Below are 17,915 nucleotides of genomic sequence, written 5' to 3'. Positions count from 1 at the left end.
TTTTGCATTCGAAAAACTAAAACCTTCGAAAAGTCATAGTTAGGCTTCGAATTTGAGAATTCTGGGTTCGGCAGAAAAATACTATTTTTGTCAAAATTTTAGAATGCCTTTTACATGCGGAATTGACACAAACATTACCCGATTTGGTTGAGTAACGAAGAAACTGCCGAAAAACTGCGTACGTATAATTAAATAAACGCAATTTGCAATTAATTAACAATTACGAAAATTAATCACCCCTTTTAATTCTTGCAAATTTGTAATATTTAACCATGTTCATGCAATTTAGATTATGAAAATAATAAGGGGCTCGTGATACCACTGTTAGGTTATGATACATATGATATTACATAAATCATGCGGAAACAACCATTAACCCAGGAATACATATTATTTACACATAATCATATAGCATAATTTAGATGCATACTCTTTGTTGCGTGCCTTCCCTAGCTGCGCCCGAACCGAACAAGAACAAGTCTTTAGGACTCCAAGTGTCGTCCCTCCGTAGATAGTCCACAGCACGTCCGGATCCGCCTTAAGATTGACCAACTAGAATCGCCCTTAAGGTACTAGAATTTTCGGCACTTTTGAGCAAGATGTGTGTCTGAATTTTTCTCTCAAAACTCACTTTTGAATACTTGAAAACTCGTTATAAATTGTGAACCCAGGCCACATATTTATAGGGGTATGGAAAGAGAATTGGAATCCTATTAGGATACGAATTAATTAAATTAGAATTATAATAAAACTCTTATTTAATTAATTTATCAAATAGAATTAGGAATTTAATCATTAACCGAACTCTGCACGTTTTAGGAATCGTGCATGAACACAAACACTTACGCACACACACACGGCAGCCACGATGGGCCGCCCATGCGCGTGCGTGCGAGCAGCAGCCCACGCAGCGAGGCCTACGCAAGCTACAAGCCCACGCAAGCACCTGCGCGCGCTGCCACGGCCTGCTGGGCCTGGCCTTGCGATGGGCCTGGCGTGGCCTTGGCTGTTCGTGTGGCGCGCTTGGCTTGCTGGGCGATGGCCTGGCTTCGTGCTGGGCCCTCGTCCGGCAGACCTCGTCCGATGCTTATTCGTACGATACGCTTCCGATTAAATTCCCGATTCCGGAATTCATTTCCGATACGAACAATATTTAATATTTTCGATTCCGGAATTAATTTCCGTTTCGAACAAATATTTAATATTTCCGTTTCCGGAATTATTTTCCGATTCCGATAATATTTCCGATTCTGACAATATTTCCGTTTCCGGCAATATTTCCGATTCTGGTAATATTTCCATTTCCAATAATATTTTCCGATACGTACCATGTTTCCGTTTCCGGCAACATCTATGACTTGGATAATATTTATATTTCCGATACGATCCATATTTCCGTTTCCGGCAATATCATCGTTTCCGGAGTATTCATTTCTTGCCTGTGACGATCTCAGCTCCCACTGAAACCAAGATCCGTCGATTCCGAATATCCATAGATGGAGTATTTAATGCCATTAAATACTTGATCCGTTTACGTACTATTTGTGTGACCCTACGGGTTCAGTCAAGAGTAAGTTGTGGATTAATATCATTAATTCCACTTGAACTGAAGCGGCCTCTAGCTAGGCATTCAGCTCACTTGATCTCACTGAATTATTAACTTGTTAATTAATACTGAACCGCATTTATTAGACTTAACATAGAATGCATACTTGGACCAAGGGCATTATTTCCTTCAGAACTCACTACGGCCATGACCATCATGCAAAACTTCATTTTCAATGAGAAGCAGCAAGGATTGGCAAAAGACCGTAGAGAGGAGAGGAGGACCAGGCGACGGCTGAACGAGCCGCCCAGTGTAGAGGTGTCCAGACCCGAACGAGAGCTCCCTCCCTTGACAGGAACACACCTGACATCGAGATGGATGGAAAGCACGTGGGACACCCAAAAAAGGGCACAACAACAACCAGATTGGTTTGCAAGACCAACGCCTACTCTAACAGCTCTCCAAAGCGAATCGACTACTCGTAACACTCGGATCCGAAGCTCGGTGCTCAGCAGGTCCAGGCCCTCGGTCCATTCAAGGTTAAGACCTTCGATCCATACGAGACTCGGGGTAGGCGAATCAAGAAGATCTGGCGAACGACCCGAGGTCAGTAGCCGAGAAAGAAGAAGAGACAGGAGGTATGATCGAACCCCTAGCCCCCATCGTACGCCCGAACGTTCTAATCACAGAACCTCGGCGAACGAAGGCATCAGGGCTAGACTCGGGAAAAGAATCATGACTCCCACGTCATCCCCTTTCTCGGACAAGCTGATCATGGAAGAAATCCCGAAGGTGAGGCTGCCAGCACACCTGACATATAGCGGAATCACAGATCCGAGGGATCATGTCATCTCCTACGAGCAGCAAATATTCTTGAGCCCCTACTCCGAAACATGTTGGTGTAAATATTTCCCAACCACGCTAACCGGAGTGGCGGGAGAGTGGTTTAGATCGCTGCCGAAGGGATCGATCAAAAGCTGGAAGAAGCTGAAAAAGAGATTATGCACGCAGTTCGTGAGCAACAATCGCCCCGAACGAACCACAGCAGAACTAACCTCAATCCAACAAGAAAGAGACGAAAGTCTAAGAGAATTCATGGCCAGATTCATGAAGGAATCAACAAACATACCAAACTTGCAGCCATACGTGGCCATTTTTGCCTTGAAGCACGCGCTCCAGGAGGGGAAATTCCGTGACAAGCTCTCAATGAAAAACCCCTCCAAAATAGCCGACGTGCTCCAAATGGCTGATGCATTCATCAGAACCGAAGAGTTCAACAAAGCTGCTGCAAGGTTGAAAGGATCGTCGGATCCGAGAGACACAAAAAATGTCCAGAGCAAACCCGAGGGCAGCTCAAGGAAAGGGAAGGAGAAAGTAGGAGTTAGAGATATGATGTAACACCCCGACAATTCCCATTTTCTAAAATAACCCTTTTTAAATATAACTGTAGGGAATTATCAAAGTATTATCGCCCGTGTGAAAACGTACGGCTTATTCAGAATTTTGCAGCGGAAAACATAAAACTAACTTTTAGGTTCATAAATAATCTTATTACATATTAGGTCCAAAACCAATTAACTGAAATAAGGAAATACGAATAGTACGACAAATTTCAAATTTAAGTTAACAAACCAAATCACTTAATAAAGAAAATATAACTACAAGCTCTCTAATCCCGATCCCAATGATGCATCATCTTCAAACCTGTAGATGGGCAACGCTTATTGATCCTTAGAGACTGCTCACCAGAGATGGGTCATCACAGGATCAATAAGGCATAGCCATGATCAACACACACAAACAAAGCACGTAATCAGCAAAGCTGAGTACTATAATCCTAATATGATACTATTAACGAACAACCCTAACATGATACTAGTGAACATAAACAAGGGCAGACAAAATATGATAATTTAACGACCATACTTAACTAGGCTAGGCTAGACTGGACTGGACTTTTATAACAATAATATTATTTTAATTGAAATAGACAATGGACCGAGTTTTCTAGCTAGATGCTTCACTAAGGAAGACGAGATACTGGCGCGACTCCGTAACCTCAATGACCTGCGATATCGAGGAACGTTTGAATAAAAATAGGACACGGTGATCAATCCGGTCCGAATTAAAGGCCATGGGCTACCACCATGAACCCCAACTCCTGTTTGTCCGTCACTTTAGACGTGCACAGTCTAAAGCTATTGCTACTCAGTTTCACTTTACATGATTTACAAATTGACACCCTGTTATGACTCAACAATCACATAAGGCATACAATCCACATTTATTTACAACTGTTTTTATCTTGGAATTAAGTAAGTGATCACAAAGGCATCAAACCAGACTCATTCCAATTAACTCCAATCCTTCTTTTAATACTGATCAACCCTGTATATGGGTATAAGGTTTCAACTTACTAAATGAGGTCCTCGGCCCTCATAAAGTAGTGAAAAATCTAAAAGGGAACAACAATCCACTGATCTGAATTATATACAAAGTAATCTAGTGTTCCCAATCAAACATGTTTGTATCAACCATCCATACTAACATGCTATAATCCTCAAAATGCAATATAGGTTCAATATGTCCAACCAACAGTATTAAACATGCAATATTCAACCTGACTAAATTCATCAACGATATCAACATAACCAAGTTCATCAACAATGCAACATGGTTTCAACAATTAGCACACATTCCAAGCACACAGGTATGTACGTACCTTGTGTAAACAAACTGATAGGCCACCTTAACACTTTCAAAAGTCGCCTAAAGAGAATTCTCCGCCTAAACAATCCAACAAGTAATCTCAATCAATTTCTAATCATTGACAACCATAATAAAGCATTCTAAATGCATCCTAAATAGATTTAGAACTTTCCCCAATATCAAAACTTGAACATTTGCTTTCCTAGCATCATAATTATTGAACCAGTGATTGAAATTCGTTGAAAACTTTTGCAAACATCGTACTTTAAATTTTCAGCAATATTAATTCATTTAAAAGCTTCACCAAGGTCAATCTACGTTCCTAATATCTCAAAACAACCAATTCAATAATTCATACTCAACCTATCATGATTAAAACTCATAAAAACCTTGAATTTCATACTTTAAACCATCAAAACCAATATTTCAATGTCATTAGATAATCTGAAAATCAATAACTTTATTATAAAATTCATATAATCTTAAATTCATAATTTACATCACAAAACCCATAGCTTTAATTCAAGAAAACATAATTCAAACTAATAAATCATGATTAAGCCCTAATTTAATTTTAATTAATCAAAACTGAAAATTAATTCGTTTTTAATCTCAACATCAAATCTGAAAATCATATTTACCATAAAAATTATAAATTTAATTTAAGAACATAATCTAAATTAACAAACTTTAATTTAAAATAATTAGTTACTTAGGGTTTAAGAAAGTAACCAATTCAAGAAGGAGGAGAGAGAGTTGGCCGGCGAACGGAGGTGGCTTGCGGCAGGGGCTGTGCGACGGCGGCACACGGTGGTGCTACTTGCGATGGCTGCGCGAATTGGTGAAGGTCAGCCATGAAAAGGGAGGAGGAACGAGTACGAAAATAACAAAAAGAAAACAAGAAAGAAAAGGAGGGAGGATGGAGATCATTACCGGCGACAATAGGGTGGCGGCTCAGCGACGCGGTTGGGCGGAGGAGCGAGAAGATGGTGGCTGCGGCTAGCTTGCGCAAGGAGTTTGCAAGAAACAAAATTAGCATAGGAACGAAGGAGGAGGGATCGAAGGAGAAGGAGAAGGAGAAGGATACTTACCGGCGGCGAGGAGACCGGCGGCTGGAGCAACGACGTGAAGGAGGAGAGCAGCGACGAGGAGAGAGAGAGAATGAGTTCTTGAGGGTTTGAAAACTTACGTGAATAGTGAAGGAGGGTTTTGATTTTCTCTTCCTAGCTTTCACGTGAATTAGAAGAAAGAAGGGGAGGGTTTGAGTTTGGGTTTTGATGTTGGGCTTTTCAAGTGGGCTAGACTTAGGATTTAACTTTTATGATTCGAGTCCAAAACTGAATAGGATCGTTTTCTAAATTCAATCAATTTTCGTAATTCAAATTCTTTTCAACTTAAAATTCTAAAGTCATTTTCGATTTCGTAAATCGTTGAAAATATTAAAATGTAATAACTAAATATACGTTAACTATATATTTATTTCCAAAATTCATAAATTCTTATTTAAATATATTAAATATACGCTAAAATATATAACTGAAATGTATAAAATTATGGGGGATTACAATCTACCCCTCTTAAAAGAAGTTTCGTCCCGAAACTTGACACGAAAATTCACATATTTTTCCAAACTTTTCAACTTACTCTTATTGTAGAAGTACTTTGTGCCACTCTTGTGCATTATTTTGCCAACTAAGAGTTACTTGTAATACTCAAGAACACATTTTCTTATGCGGAGGATCTATTTACTTGCATCAACATGTAAAGGTTGCTAGAAATAAGCATAAAATGCATAAAATATCATAAAAATAGGTAAAAAGCGCGAATTTCTATCGCATTCTACCCCCTTAAAGAAAACGAGTTACGCCCTCGTAACTCACCTCAGAAAATAACTCTGGTTACTTGATCTTCATTTCAGCTTCGGCTTCCCACGTTGCCTCTTCGTACTCGTGGTTCGACCAAAGCACTTTCACTATGCTGACGTCCTTATTGCGTGTACTACGCACTTTTCTATCAAGGATTTTCACAGGCCTTTCTTCGTATGTGAGGCTACTATCAATCTGGATTCTCTCAGGCTCTAAGATATGACGCTCATCAGGGATATAGCGCTTTAGTTGGGAAATGTGAAACACGTCGTGCATCTTTTCGAACTCCATTGGCAAGGCTAACTTGTATGCTACTTTCCCTATTCGTTGCAGAATCTCATATGGGCCTACATACTTGGCACTTAGCTTGCCCTTTTTCCCAAATCTCATCACACCCTTGGTTGGTGATACTTTCAAGAACACTTTATTACCTACTGCAAATTCGTCATCTCTTCTTTTCAAATCAGCATAACTCTTTTGCCTATCCTGGGCAGCTTGAATTCTAGCCTGAATCATTTTTACATTCCTGACAGTCTCCTCAATGAATTCTGTACCCAAAACTATATTTTCACTGAAATCATTCCAGCAGGTGGGACTTCTACACTTTCTCCCATATAGTGCCTCAAAAGGTGCCATCTTAATGCTTGCATGGTAACTATTATTGTATGAGAATTCGATCAAGTCTAGATGGTCTTCCCAACTACCCTTAAAGTCAATTGCACAAGCTCTCAACATATCTTCCATAGTTTGGTTAGTTCTCTCGGTCTGACCATTGGTTGCAGGGTGGAAAGCAGTTCTCATTTTCAAAGTTGTCCCAAGGTTCAACTGGACCTTTTGCCAAAATTTCGAGAGGAATCTTGAGTCACGGTCTGAGATAATATCGGTTGGGACCCCATGCAACCGCACTACATGCTTAATGTAAGTCCTTGCGAGCTGTTTCTTTTTCCATGTCTCTTTAATCGGAATAAACACGGCTGATTTTGTTAGACGGTCCACAATAACCCAAATGGTATCATTTCCGTTCTTTGATCTAGGCAAGGCAGTAACAAAATCCATAGAAATGGAATCCCACTTCCATCCAGGCACTTCTAAAGGTTGAACTTTCCCCATGGGTCTTTTGTGGTCTATTTTGACTTTCTGACAGGTTAGGCATCTAGACACAAACTCGGCAACTTCCCGTTTCATATTAGGCCACCAATAGATTTGCTTCAGGTCTTTGTACAACTTGTCACCCCCAGGGTGCACAGAATATGGAGTATTATGCCCCTCATCCATAAGACGTCTCTTGAGTTCTTCACACTTCTGTGGTACACACCATCTCCCTTTGAACCTCAAACTACCATCTTCATGAATCTTGAAATCCACTTCTTTCCCTTGGCCCATCTTTTCTTTGATTTTCTCTAAGTACTCATCCCCAGCTTGACTTTCTCTAATCTCCTCGAATATAGACAACCCCAGCGATAATGCACTCAGTTTTGCTTTGGTTTCCCCAGGATTTACTATTTCCAGGCTAAGTCTCTGCATGTCTCGACACAACTCTTCAGGCACTACCAAGACATTCATACTATGGCTAGATTTCCTACTCAATGCATCGGCAACTACGTTTGCTTTCCCCTCATGGTACTGGATGTTCAAATCATAGTCCTTGATCAACTCTAACCATCTTCTTTGTCTCATGTTGAGATCTTTCTGGGTGAAAATGTATTTTAGGCTTTTGTGGTCTGTGAAGATCTTACATGTTGCCCCATAGAGGTAATGTCTCCAAATTTTCAAAGCGAAAACAATTGCAGCTAGCTCTAGATCGTGGGTAGGGTAATTAGCCTCATATGGTTTCAATTGACGCGACGCATACGCAATCACCTTCCCATTTTGCTGTAATACACACCCCAACCCATTCTTCGACGCATCACTATATACCTCAAACCCTTCATTCCCATCAGGCAAGGTTAAAACAGGTGTTGAGGTTAAACGCTCTTTGAGAATTTGGAAGGCTTCCTCACATTTTTCGCTCCACTCAAATTTTGATTCTTTCTTCATCAAGTTGGTCATGGGTCTTGCTATCTTTGAGAAATCTCTCACAAATCTCCTATAATACCCAGCTAGACCTAAGAAACTCCGAATATCAGACACATTCTTCGGAGTAGGCCACTCACTCACAGCTTGAATCTTGGCAGGATCCACAGAGACTCCTTCCTTTGACACATAATGCCCCAAAAATGCTACCTTTTCCAGACGGAACTCTTACTTAGAGAACTTTGCATACAACTGGTTCTTCCTAAGCGTCTCCAAGATAACCCTCAAATGTTCATCATGTTCCTTTTCATTCCTCGAATAGATCAGAATATCATCAATGAATACCACCACAAACTTATCTAGGAACTCATGGAAAATCCTATTCATCAGATCCATAAATATGGCGGGTGCATTGGTTAACCCAAAAGGCATTACTGTAAACTCATAATGGCCATAACGAGTCCTAAATGCAGTCTTAGGAATGTCTTTTTCAGCTACCCTCAATTGGTGATATCCCGAACGCAAATCAATCTTTGAGAATACACTTGCCCCATTCAACTGGTCAAACAGGTCATCTATCCTAGGCAAAGGATATTTGTTTTTTATTGTTACGTTGTTCAACTCCCTATAATCAATACATAGCCGCATACTCCCATCTTTCTTTTTGACAAACAATACTGGAGCTCCCCACGGTGATGCACTAGGCCTAATGTACCCCTTGTCGAACAAGTCCTGCAATTGTGTCTTTAACTCACTCATTTCTGGGGGTGCCATCCTATAAGGTGCTTTGGATATAGGTGCGGTTCCGGGATTTAACTCTATGGTAAATTCAAGGGTTCTAGCCGGTGGCATACCCGGAATCTCATCCGGAAATACATCTACAAATTCTCTTACGATTGGGACATCCTCTATCTTTACCCCAACTTTCTTACTCACATCTTGGACACTACAGAAAAATAGTTCACACCCTTTATTGACCAGTTTCCTCACTTGTAATGCGGAGATCACCCCAAAGTTCCTAGACTTCCCAAAACGTCTATATGATATTGATTTCCCAGTAGGATTCTTTAGGCTTACTTTCTGAATCTCGCAATCTATCCTGGCCTTGTATAAGCTTAGCCAATCCATCCCCAGAATCACATCTAGGTCCCCCAAACTAAATTCTATCAAATTAGATGGAAAAGTGCAATCTTTTATCTTCAAAGGCAAGTTCTTAAATAGTTTCGTACACCTTATTGTTGCACCATTAGGCATACTAACAGGTAAATCAATTGTCTCAAAATCTACTAACTTCAAATTTTTAACAATAGAGGTCGAAATAAAAGAATATGTTGCCCCTGAATCAAACAATGTTTCAACAGGTAAGGAGTTGATAGAGAAAGTACCCGAAACTACGTCTGCAGAACGTTCAGCTTCATTTGTACTCATTACGAACAGCTTTCCGGGAGCCTTGTTGTTATTGTTGTTTCCATTGGCAGGTTTGTTTTGGTTTCCCTGGTTGTTTGGTGCCCCAGCAGGCTTCGAACCTTGGTTCCCCGAATGGTTAAACCCTGGTTTCCCTTGGTTACTACTCCCACTACCATTCTGCTCTCTCTTCTGCTTTGTAAAGCACTCATACTCTCTATGCCCCTTCTTACGACAGTAGTTGCAAGTTACCAATTCCCCCTTACAGTCCTTCCCAGGGTGATTGTTGTTGCACATCTTACAGTGATGCACTCTGTTAGGCTGGTTTTTGTTGGGGTAGTTATTCCCCTGGTTATTTCTTCCCTGAAAGTTACCATTGCCATTACCATTCCCATTTCCATTTCTATTCCTTTTGAAGTTCCCCTGACTTCCCCCAGCATTAAACTCTTTCCTTTTATCCCCAACAACAATATTCTTTTTGTCCCTCCTGGTCTGCAGGCCATAAATATGGGCAGCTCTTCCATACACAATGTCTAAGGACGTAAAGGTTTCCCCGCCTAATCCCAGTTGGATCTCATCGGTTAACCCCTGCTCAAACCTCTGAGCCTTTAGTTCCTCAGTAGCTACCACCTCAGGTGCAAACCTCGACAAAGCTATAAACTTACTGTAGTATTCAGCAATGGTCATATTCCCCATCCTAAGGTTGATAAATTCCTGGGCTTTCTGCTTCCTCATAAAAGGAGGATAAAACTTCCCCCTCAAAGCAACAATAAAAGAATCTCAATTGAATCCCTCAGCAGCACTTAGTCTAGTCCTATTTTCCCTCCACCAAAGGTCGGCCTCATCTTTCAGGTAGAGGACAGCTTGGCCTACTTTCATATGCTCAGGACAGTTTACCGCCCCAAATAGTTTCTCAAATTCCCTGATCCAGTTTTCAAGGAAGGTGGGGTCTGCCTGCCCCTTAAAGTATGGTGGCTTAACTTTCGCAATCCTTTCAAACATGTCCCCTGCAGAATCGGGACGCTCAGTTCTTTCCTGGGTTAGTTTTTCCGCCAAGAGGCGAATAGCAGCAGCTAGGTCACTATTATTGGCCATCCTAGAGCGCGACCTGAAATTAATATGCTCTAATTCAGGTTCAAAACTTTACTTACATTATCCTCTAGCAATGCAATATCACATCAACATTCAAAATGCACACGAAATGAACAATCATGCAAAACATTCAACTGAGAGGCAAGGAATAACTTCAATCATCACGAATAATAAGTTAGAATAAAAGAAGAAAACATTCCCCTTGCGTGCCCGTAAAACTTTGATCCTTTAGATAGTCAATAATCTAACTTTTAATTCTCAGAAGAATGTCAATAACAATCCTAAATATTAACACACACCTGTTCTCAAAATAAAGTAAAAAGGTTCTACGATATAAACATAAACTATGGTTGGGCGGATTGTCCAACATTTTTCTCACACACAACTAAATATGTAAGCAAAGCTAAAGGGAAACATCATCAGACTTGTCCTTTGATTCGCTATAACCTTCTAGGGTGAATAACTCATATTTAAGTTCATCATCGTCATCCATATCAAAATAATAAGCTTCTTTTCTTGGCCTAGAGGATCTTCGTAGACCTTGAAGTTGATGATTAGCTTCCTCTGGCTCAGGCTCAGGTTCAGGTTCATGTTCAGGCTCAAACTCAAACTCAGGTTCAACCTCCAATTCATGCTCGAACTCAAACTCAAATTCTTGTTCGAACTCAAACCCAAATTCATGCTCAAACTCAGGCTCCGAATCGCTTACAGGTCTCAAAACAGCTTGATAAATATCGACCCTAGTTTGCCCTCTAGCACGATCAAATTCACGAAGGGCTTCATCATCACTATCAGGTTCTCCTGCTCTTAAAACTCGACGCAGAACAAGTTCATGGCTGGTGTAACTGTTAATGTCAGACTCGTAATCCATTTCATTTTCATCATCGCTTAGAACAATAGGGTTAGAATTGCTCCCTATTCTATTTCCTTGTATGCCAGACATGATTAGTGATCTATAACAATTAAACATAGTTTCTATGTTAGTAATTAGTACTCTCGCTTACCGTATGATCCCACAATACACGACAAGTAAGAATATGTATTAATGGAAAAGCATAGGAAAGACACGACAGTTAGCAGGCACAAAAGTACAATCATGTTGACATAATGCAGACACAATGTTTCTATTCTATATGCCCTTTCCTATGCTACCCATCTCTCAAAATAAACATAGTATATCAAACATTGAAGCATAAAAGAATAAAACGAGAATGATTTATAAGAATTAATTTGTTTAAACGAATAATTATTTAAACGACAAATAATTAATAAATAAATACAATATTTTTTTTTTCACGGTACTGTAGCAGTAGTAATTTTTTTTTTTTTTTTTATTTTTTTTTTTTTATAATAACGAAAATATTAATTTAAATTAAAAAAAAAACGAAATACATGAAGTCACACAAACAAGAACGTATTTCAAAGCGTGTAATTCAAGAGTTAATTTTAAAATAAATTCAAACATTTCTAACTAATAACTTTCAATTTATTCACTAGTTGTAGTTTACTTCAACGAAATTCTTTTTATGTAACTAATTAGTTAGTTAGGTGCCTAAAATTTAAAAAGGTAGACACGAAATGTCAGTAAAACCTTTAGCTCAAAAATACCACTTTGTAACACCCCGACAATTCCCATTTTCTAAAATAACCCTTTTTAAATATAACTGTAGGGAATTATCAAAGTATTATCGCCCGTGTGAAAACGTACGGCTTATTCAGAATTTTGCAGCGGAAAACATAAAACTAACTTTTAGGTTCATAAATAATCTTATTACATATTAGGTCCAAAACCAATTAACTGAAATAAGGAAATACGAATAGTACGACAAATTTCAAATTTAAGTTAACAAACCAAATCACTTAATAAAGAAAATATAACTACAAGCTCTCTAATCCCGATCCCAATGATGCATCATCTTCAAACCTGTAGATGGGCAACGCTTATTGATCCTTAGAGACTGCTCACCAGAGATAGGTCATCACAGGATCAATAAGGCATAGCCATGATCAACACACACAAACAAAGCACGTAATCAGCAAAGCTGAGTACTATAATCCTAATATGATACTATTAACGAACAACCCTAACATGATACTAGTGAACATAAACAAGGGCAGACAAAATATGATAATTTAACGACCATACTTAACTAGGCTAGGCTAGACTGGACTGGACTTTTATAACAATAATATTATTTTAATTGAAATAGACAATGGACCGAGTTTTCTAGCTAGATGCTTCACTAAGGAAGACGAGATACTGGCGCGACTCCGTAACCTCAATGACCTGCGATATCGAGGAACGTTTGAATAAAAATAGGACACGGTGATCAATCCGGTCCGAATTAAAGGCCATGGGCTACCACCATGAACCCCAACTCCTGTTTGTCCGTCACTTTAGACGTGCACAGTCTAAAGCTATTGCTACTCAGTTTCACTTTACATGATTTACAAATTGACACCCTGTTATGACTCAACAATCACATAAGGCATACAATCCACATTTATTTACAACTGTTTTTATCTTGGAATTAAGTAAGTGATCACAAAGGCATCAAACCAGACTCATTCCAATTAACTCCAATCCTTCTTTTAATACTGATCAACCCTGTATATGGGTATAAGGTTTCAACTTACTAAATGAGGTCCTCGGCCCTCATAAAGTAGTGAAAAATCTAAAAGGGAACAACAATCCACTGATCTGAATTATATACAAAGTAATCTAGTGTTCCCAATCAAACATGTTTGTATCAACCATCCATACTAACATGCTATAATCCTCAAAATGCAATATAGGTTCAATATGTCCAACCAACAGTATTAAACATGCAATATTCAACCTGACTAAATTCATCAACGATATCAACATAACCAAGTTCATCAACAATGCAACATGGTTTCAACAATTAGCACACATTCCAAGCACACAGGTATGTACGTACCTTGTGTAAACAAACTGATAGGCCACCTTAACACTTTCAAAAATCGCCTAAAGAGAATTCTCCGCCTAAACAATCCAACAAGTAATCTCAATCAATTTCTAATCATTGACAACCATAATAAAGCATTCTAAATGCATCCTAAATAGATTTAGAACTTTCCCCAATATCAAAACTTGAACATTTGCTTTCCTAGCATCATAATTATTGAACCAGTGATTGAAATTCGTTGAAAACTTTTGCAAACATCGTACTTTAAATTTTCAGCAATATTAATTCATTTAAAAGCTTCACCAAGGTCAATCTACGTTCCTAATATCTCAAAACAACCAATTCAATAATTCATACTCAACCTATCATGATTAAAACTCATAAAAACCTTGAATTTCATACTTTAAACCATCAAAACCAATATTTCAATGTCATTAGATAATCTGAAAATCAATAACTTTATTATAAAATTCATATAATCTTAAATTCATAATTTACATCACAAAACCCATAGCTTTAATTCAAGAAAACATAATTCAAACTAATAAATCATGATTAAGCCCTAATTTAATTTTAATTAATCAAAACTGAAAATTAATTCGTTTTTAATCTCAACATCAAATCTGAAAATCATATTTATCATAAAAATTATAAATTTAATTTAAGAACATAATCTAAATTAACAAACTTTAATTTAAAATAATTAGTTACTTAGGGTTTAAGAAAGTAACCAATTCAAGAAGGAGGAGAGAGAGTTGGCCGGCGAACGGAGGTGGCTTGCGGCAGGGGCTGTGCGACGGCGGCACACGGTGGTGCTACTTGCGATGGCTGCGCGAATTGGTGAAGGTCAGCCATGAAAAGGGAGGAGGAACGAGTACGAAAATAACAAAAAGAAAACAAGAAAGAAAAGGAGGGAGGATGGAGATCATTACCGGCGACAATAGGGTGGCGGCTCAGCGACGCGGTTGGGCGGAGGAGCGAGAAGATGGTGGCTGCGGCTAGCTTGCGCAAGGAGTTTGCAAGAAACAAAATTAGCATAGGAACGAAGGAGGAGGGATCGAAGGAGAAGGAGAAGGAGAAGGATACTTACCGGCGGCGAGGAGACCGGCGGCTGGAGCAACGGCGTGAAGGAGGAGAGCAGCGACGAGGAGAGAGAGAGAATGAGTTCTTGAGGGTTTGAAAACTTACGTGAATAGTGAAGGAGGGTTTTGATTTTCTCTTCCTAGCTTTCACGTGAATTAGAAGAAAGAAGGGGAGGGTTTGAGTTTGGGTTTTGATGTTGGGCTTTTCAAGTGGGCTAGACTTAGGATTTAGCTTTTATGATTCGAGTCCAAAACTGAATAGGATCGTTTTCTAAATTCAATCAATTTTCGTAATTCAAATTCTTTTCAACTTAAAATTCTAAAGTCATTTTCGATTTCGTAAATCGTTGAAAATATTAAAATGTAATAACTAAATATACGTTAACTATATATTTATTTCCAAAATTCATAAATTCTTATTTAAATATATTAAATATACGCTAAAATATATAACTGAAATGTATAAAATTACGGGGGATTACATATGAGCCCGAAGAAAGACGGGAGAAGGGGTGAACTTCAACCCAAATACGCTAACTACACTCCACTAACTCTGCCCCGAAAGGAAATCTTTAGCCTCAACAGAAATGATGAGAAGTGGAAACTACCAGGGAAGCTCAAGTCCAACCAAGCTCGGAGAAACAATAACAAATGGTGCGAGTTTCATGATGACTTCGGTCATCACACTGAAGAATGCAACTCGTTGAAAGACAACATTGAGGACCTCGTTCGCCGAGCTTACCTGAAGCAATACTTGTTAGACCGAAGGGAGGAAAAAGAAAAGGCCGCAAGCGGCAAACAACACGAGCAACACCAGAAAAGGGTCTACGAAGCAACAGGTCACAAGAAGAATGACATCCTAGTGGTGTTCGGGGGACAGAAGTCTGGCCAAGCCAGCAAGAAACACCTAAGAGCTCTCACCCATCGAGTCAACTTCAGCTCAGTGGGAGATAACCAACCACACCCCCCGAACATGACCTTCACTGCCGATGATTGCTTCGGAGTCCAGTACAAACATGACGATCCTTTGGTCATTTCCATGGACCTCAATAACCACAACGTACACCGAGTGCTGGTCGACGGAGGAAGTGTCGTCAACATCATCTTCAGAAATTGCTTCGAGCAACTGATCCTCGAGGAGTCAGAGGAAGCATTGACGAAAGTCAGTTACCCACTGATCGAATTCAACGGATCCGCAGCTATCCCTCGCGGAAAGATCACCCTACCAGTCACGGTGGGCGAAGGCCAAGCAGCAAAAACCCTTCGAGACGAATTCTTGGTGATGGACTGCGACTCAGTATACAACGTAATCATGGGAAGAACCATGATTCACAAGATGCAGGCAGTCCCCTCCACGTACCATCAGCTGATGATATACGTCTCGGACGCAGGATTCGCCGAACGAATTAGAGGTGATCAAGAGGTTGCAAGAAGAACCTGCCACACCGCCATCCGAAAGCCCAAATTAGGAGACGGTTCCGAGGCTGAGGGAGAAAAGAAAGATGCTCCAGGAGAGGAGAACGAGGCAAAAAGGAGAAAAGCAGGCACGAGCAGCTTATCTCCCGCAGAGGTCGATGCCCGCCCCGAAACCCTATCTTCCGTGCCGGATCAAGAAATGGAGGATATCTTCCTCGAAGAGGATTCAGACAGGAGCATCCGAATAGGCAAGGGCCTAAGCTCGGGGCTCCGAATCGATTTGATCCAACTACTCAGGGATCACAAAGACATTTTTGCATGGTCAGCAACAGATATGCCAGGGATAAATCCGAAGTTGATTTGTCACAAGCTGGACGTCAACGCTGAAGCTCGGCCAATCAAACAAAAGAAGAGGAATTACTCCTCGGAGAAAAACAAAGCCATCGCCGAAGAGGTGAAAAAGTTGCAGGAAGCTGGATTCATCGAGCCATGCATGTACCCAAAATGGTTGGCCAACGTGGTGATGGTCAAGAAAGCAAACGGCTCTTGGCGAATGTGCGTGGATTTCACAGATCTGAACCGAGCCTGCCCCAAAGACCGCTATCCCTTGCCGAGGATAGACCAATTGGTCGACTCTACCAGCGGCCATGCACTGCTCAGCTTTATGGATGCCTTTTCAGGTTACCATCAAGTGTTCATGCACCCCGACGACAGGGCGAAGACAGCATTCATCACGAGTGCAGGAGTGTTCAACTACAAAATGATGCCCTTCGGCTTGAAAAATGCCGGCGCTACCTACCAGAGGCTAGTTGATCACGTCTTCGCCGACCAGAAAGGGAGGAACGTCGAGGTCTATGTGGATGACTCCATCGTAAAAAGCATCAAGGAAGAAGACCATGTCAAGGACTTGGCCGAGACCTTCGGAAATCTGAGGAAATACAGCATCAAGCTGAACCCGAAAAAATGTGTCTTCGGGGTGAAGTCAGGAAAGTTCCTCGGGTTCATGGTGAGCGAAAGAGGAATCGATGCGAACCCGGACAAAGTCCAAGAAGCATTGGATCTACCCGAGCCGAGAAACAAGAGAGACGTGAAGAGGCTAACCGGCAGGTTAGCCGCACTAACAAGGTTCATATCAAAAGCCTCGGACAAGGGAGCCCCTTTCTTCAAAGCACTAAAACCAAAGAGCCTCCCCGGGGGAGAAGCAGAACCAATCAAGAAAAAGGGGGTCCCGAGGAAGGTGGACCCCGAGCTGATATGGGAGAAAGAGCAAAAAGAGGCTTTTCAGCAACTCAGCGCCCACCTAGGCCAACTGCCGACACTGGCCAGACCAAAGGAAGGGGAAACCCTATATCTATATGTCGCAGTCAGCCCTGGAACCGTCAGTGCAGTGCTTCTTCGGGAAGAAGAGAAGAAGCAACAGCCAATCTACTTCACCAGCCGAACACTCACAGGGGCGGAAACTCGGTACCCGCTCATCGAGAAAGTTGCATATGAAGTGGTGGTAGCTGCACGAAAACTAAGGCCATACTTCGACTCCCATCAGATCACAGTACTGACCGACCAACCACTTGAGAAAGTACTCGACAAAATAGAGAGGTCAGGAAGATTGGCTGCCTGGGCCTTCGAGCTATCAGAGTTCGGCATCAAATATCAGCCGAGGACAGCCATCAAGGCACAGGCGCTGGCAGACTTCTTGGCCGAGTGCTCATACCAAGAAATGCTGGATGATACGAAAAGCACTTGGGAGGTCTTCACTGACGGATCTTCCACAGTAAACGTCTCAGGAGCAGGAGTTGTATTAATCCCCCCAATAGGGAAAAGCATAGAGTATGCATTGAAGTTCGGATTCAAAGCAACT

General features: G+C 40.7%; 1 long non-coding RNA gene across 1 annotated transcript; it reads right to left on the bottom strand.

Annotated features, from left to right (window-relative positions):
- Positions 1 to 3,057: 3,057 nt before the first annotated feature.
- LOC130470702 (uncharacterized) lies at positions 3,058 to 5,080 on the bottom strand. Its single transcript, XR_008931427.1, has 3 exons — positions 4,988 to 5,080; positions 4,269 to 4,333; positions 3,058 to 3,284 (listed from the first exon to the last, which is right to left on the bottom strand). It is a non-coding gene; the product is annotated as an uncharacterized lncRNA (long non-coding RNA).
- Between the last annotated feature and the right edge of the window lie 12,835 nt (positions 5,081 to 17,915).

This window comes from Spinacia oleracea, chromosome 3 (assembly GCF_020520425.1).
Source record: "Spinacia oleracea cultivar Varoflay chromosome 3, BTI_SOV_V1, whole genome shotgun sequence".
Classification (NCBI taxonomy): Eukaryota; Viridiplantae; Streptophyta; class Magnoliopsida; order Caryophyllales; family Amaranthaceae; genus Spinacia; species Spinacia oleracea.
Note: the sequence above shows the minus strand (reverse complement) of the source record. Positions and strands in the feature narration are given on the sequence as shown.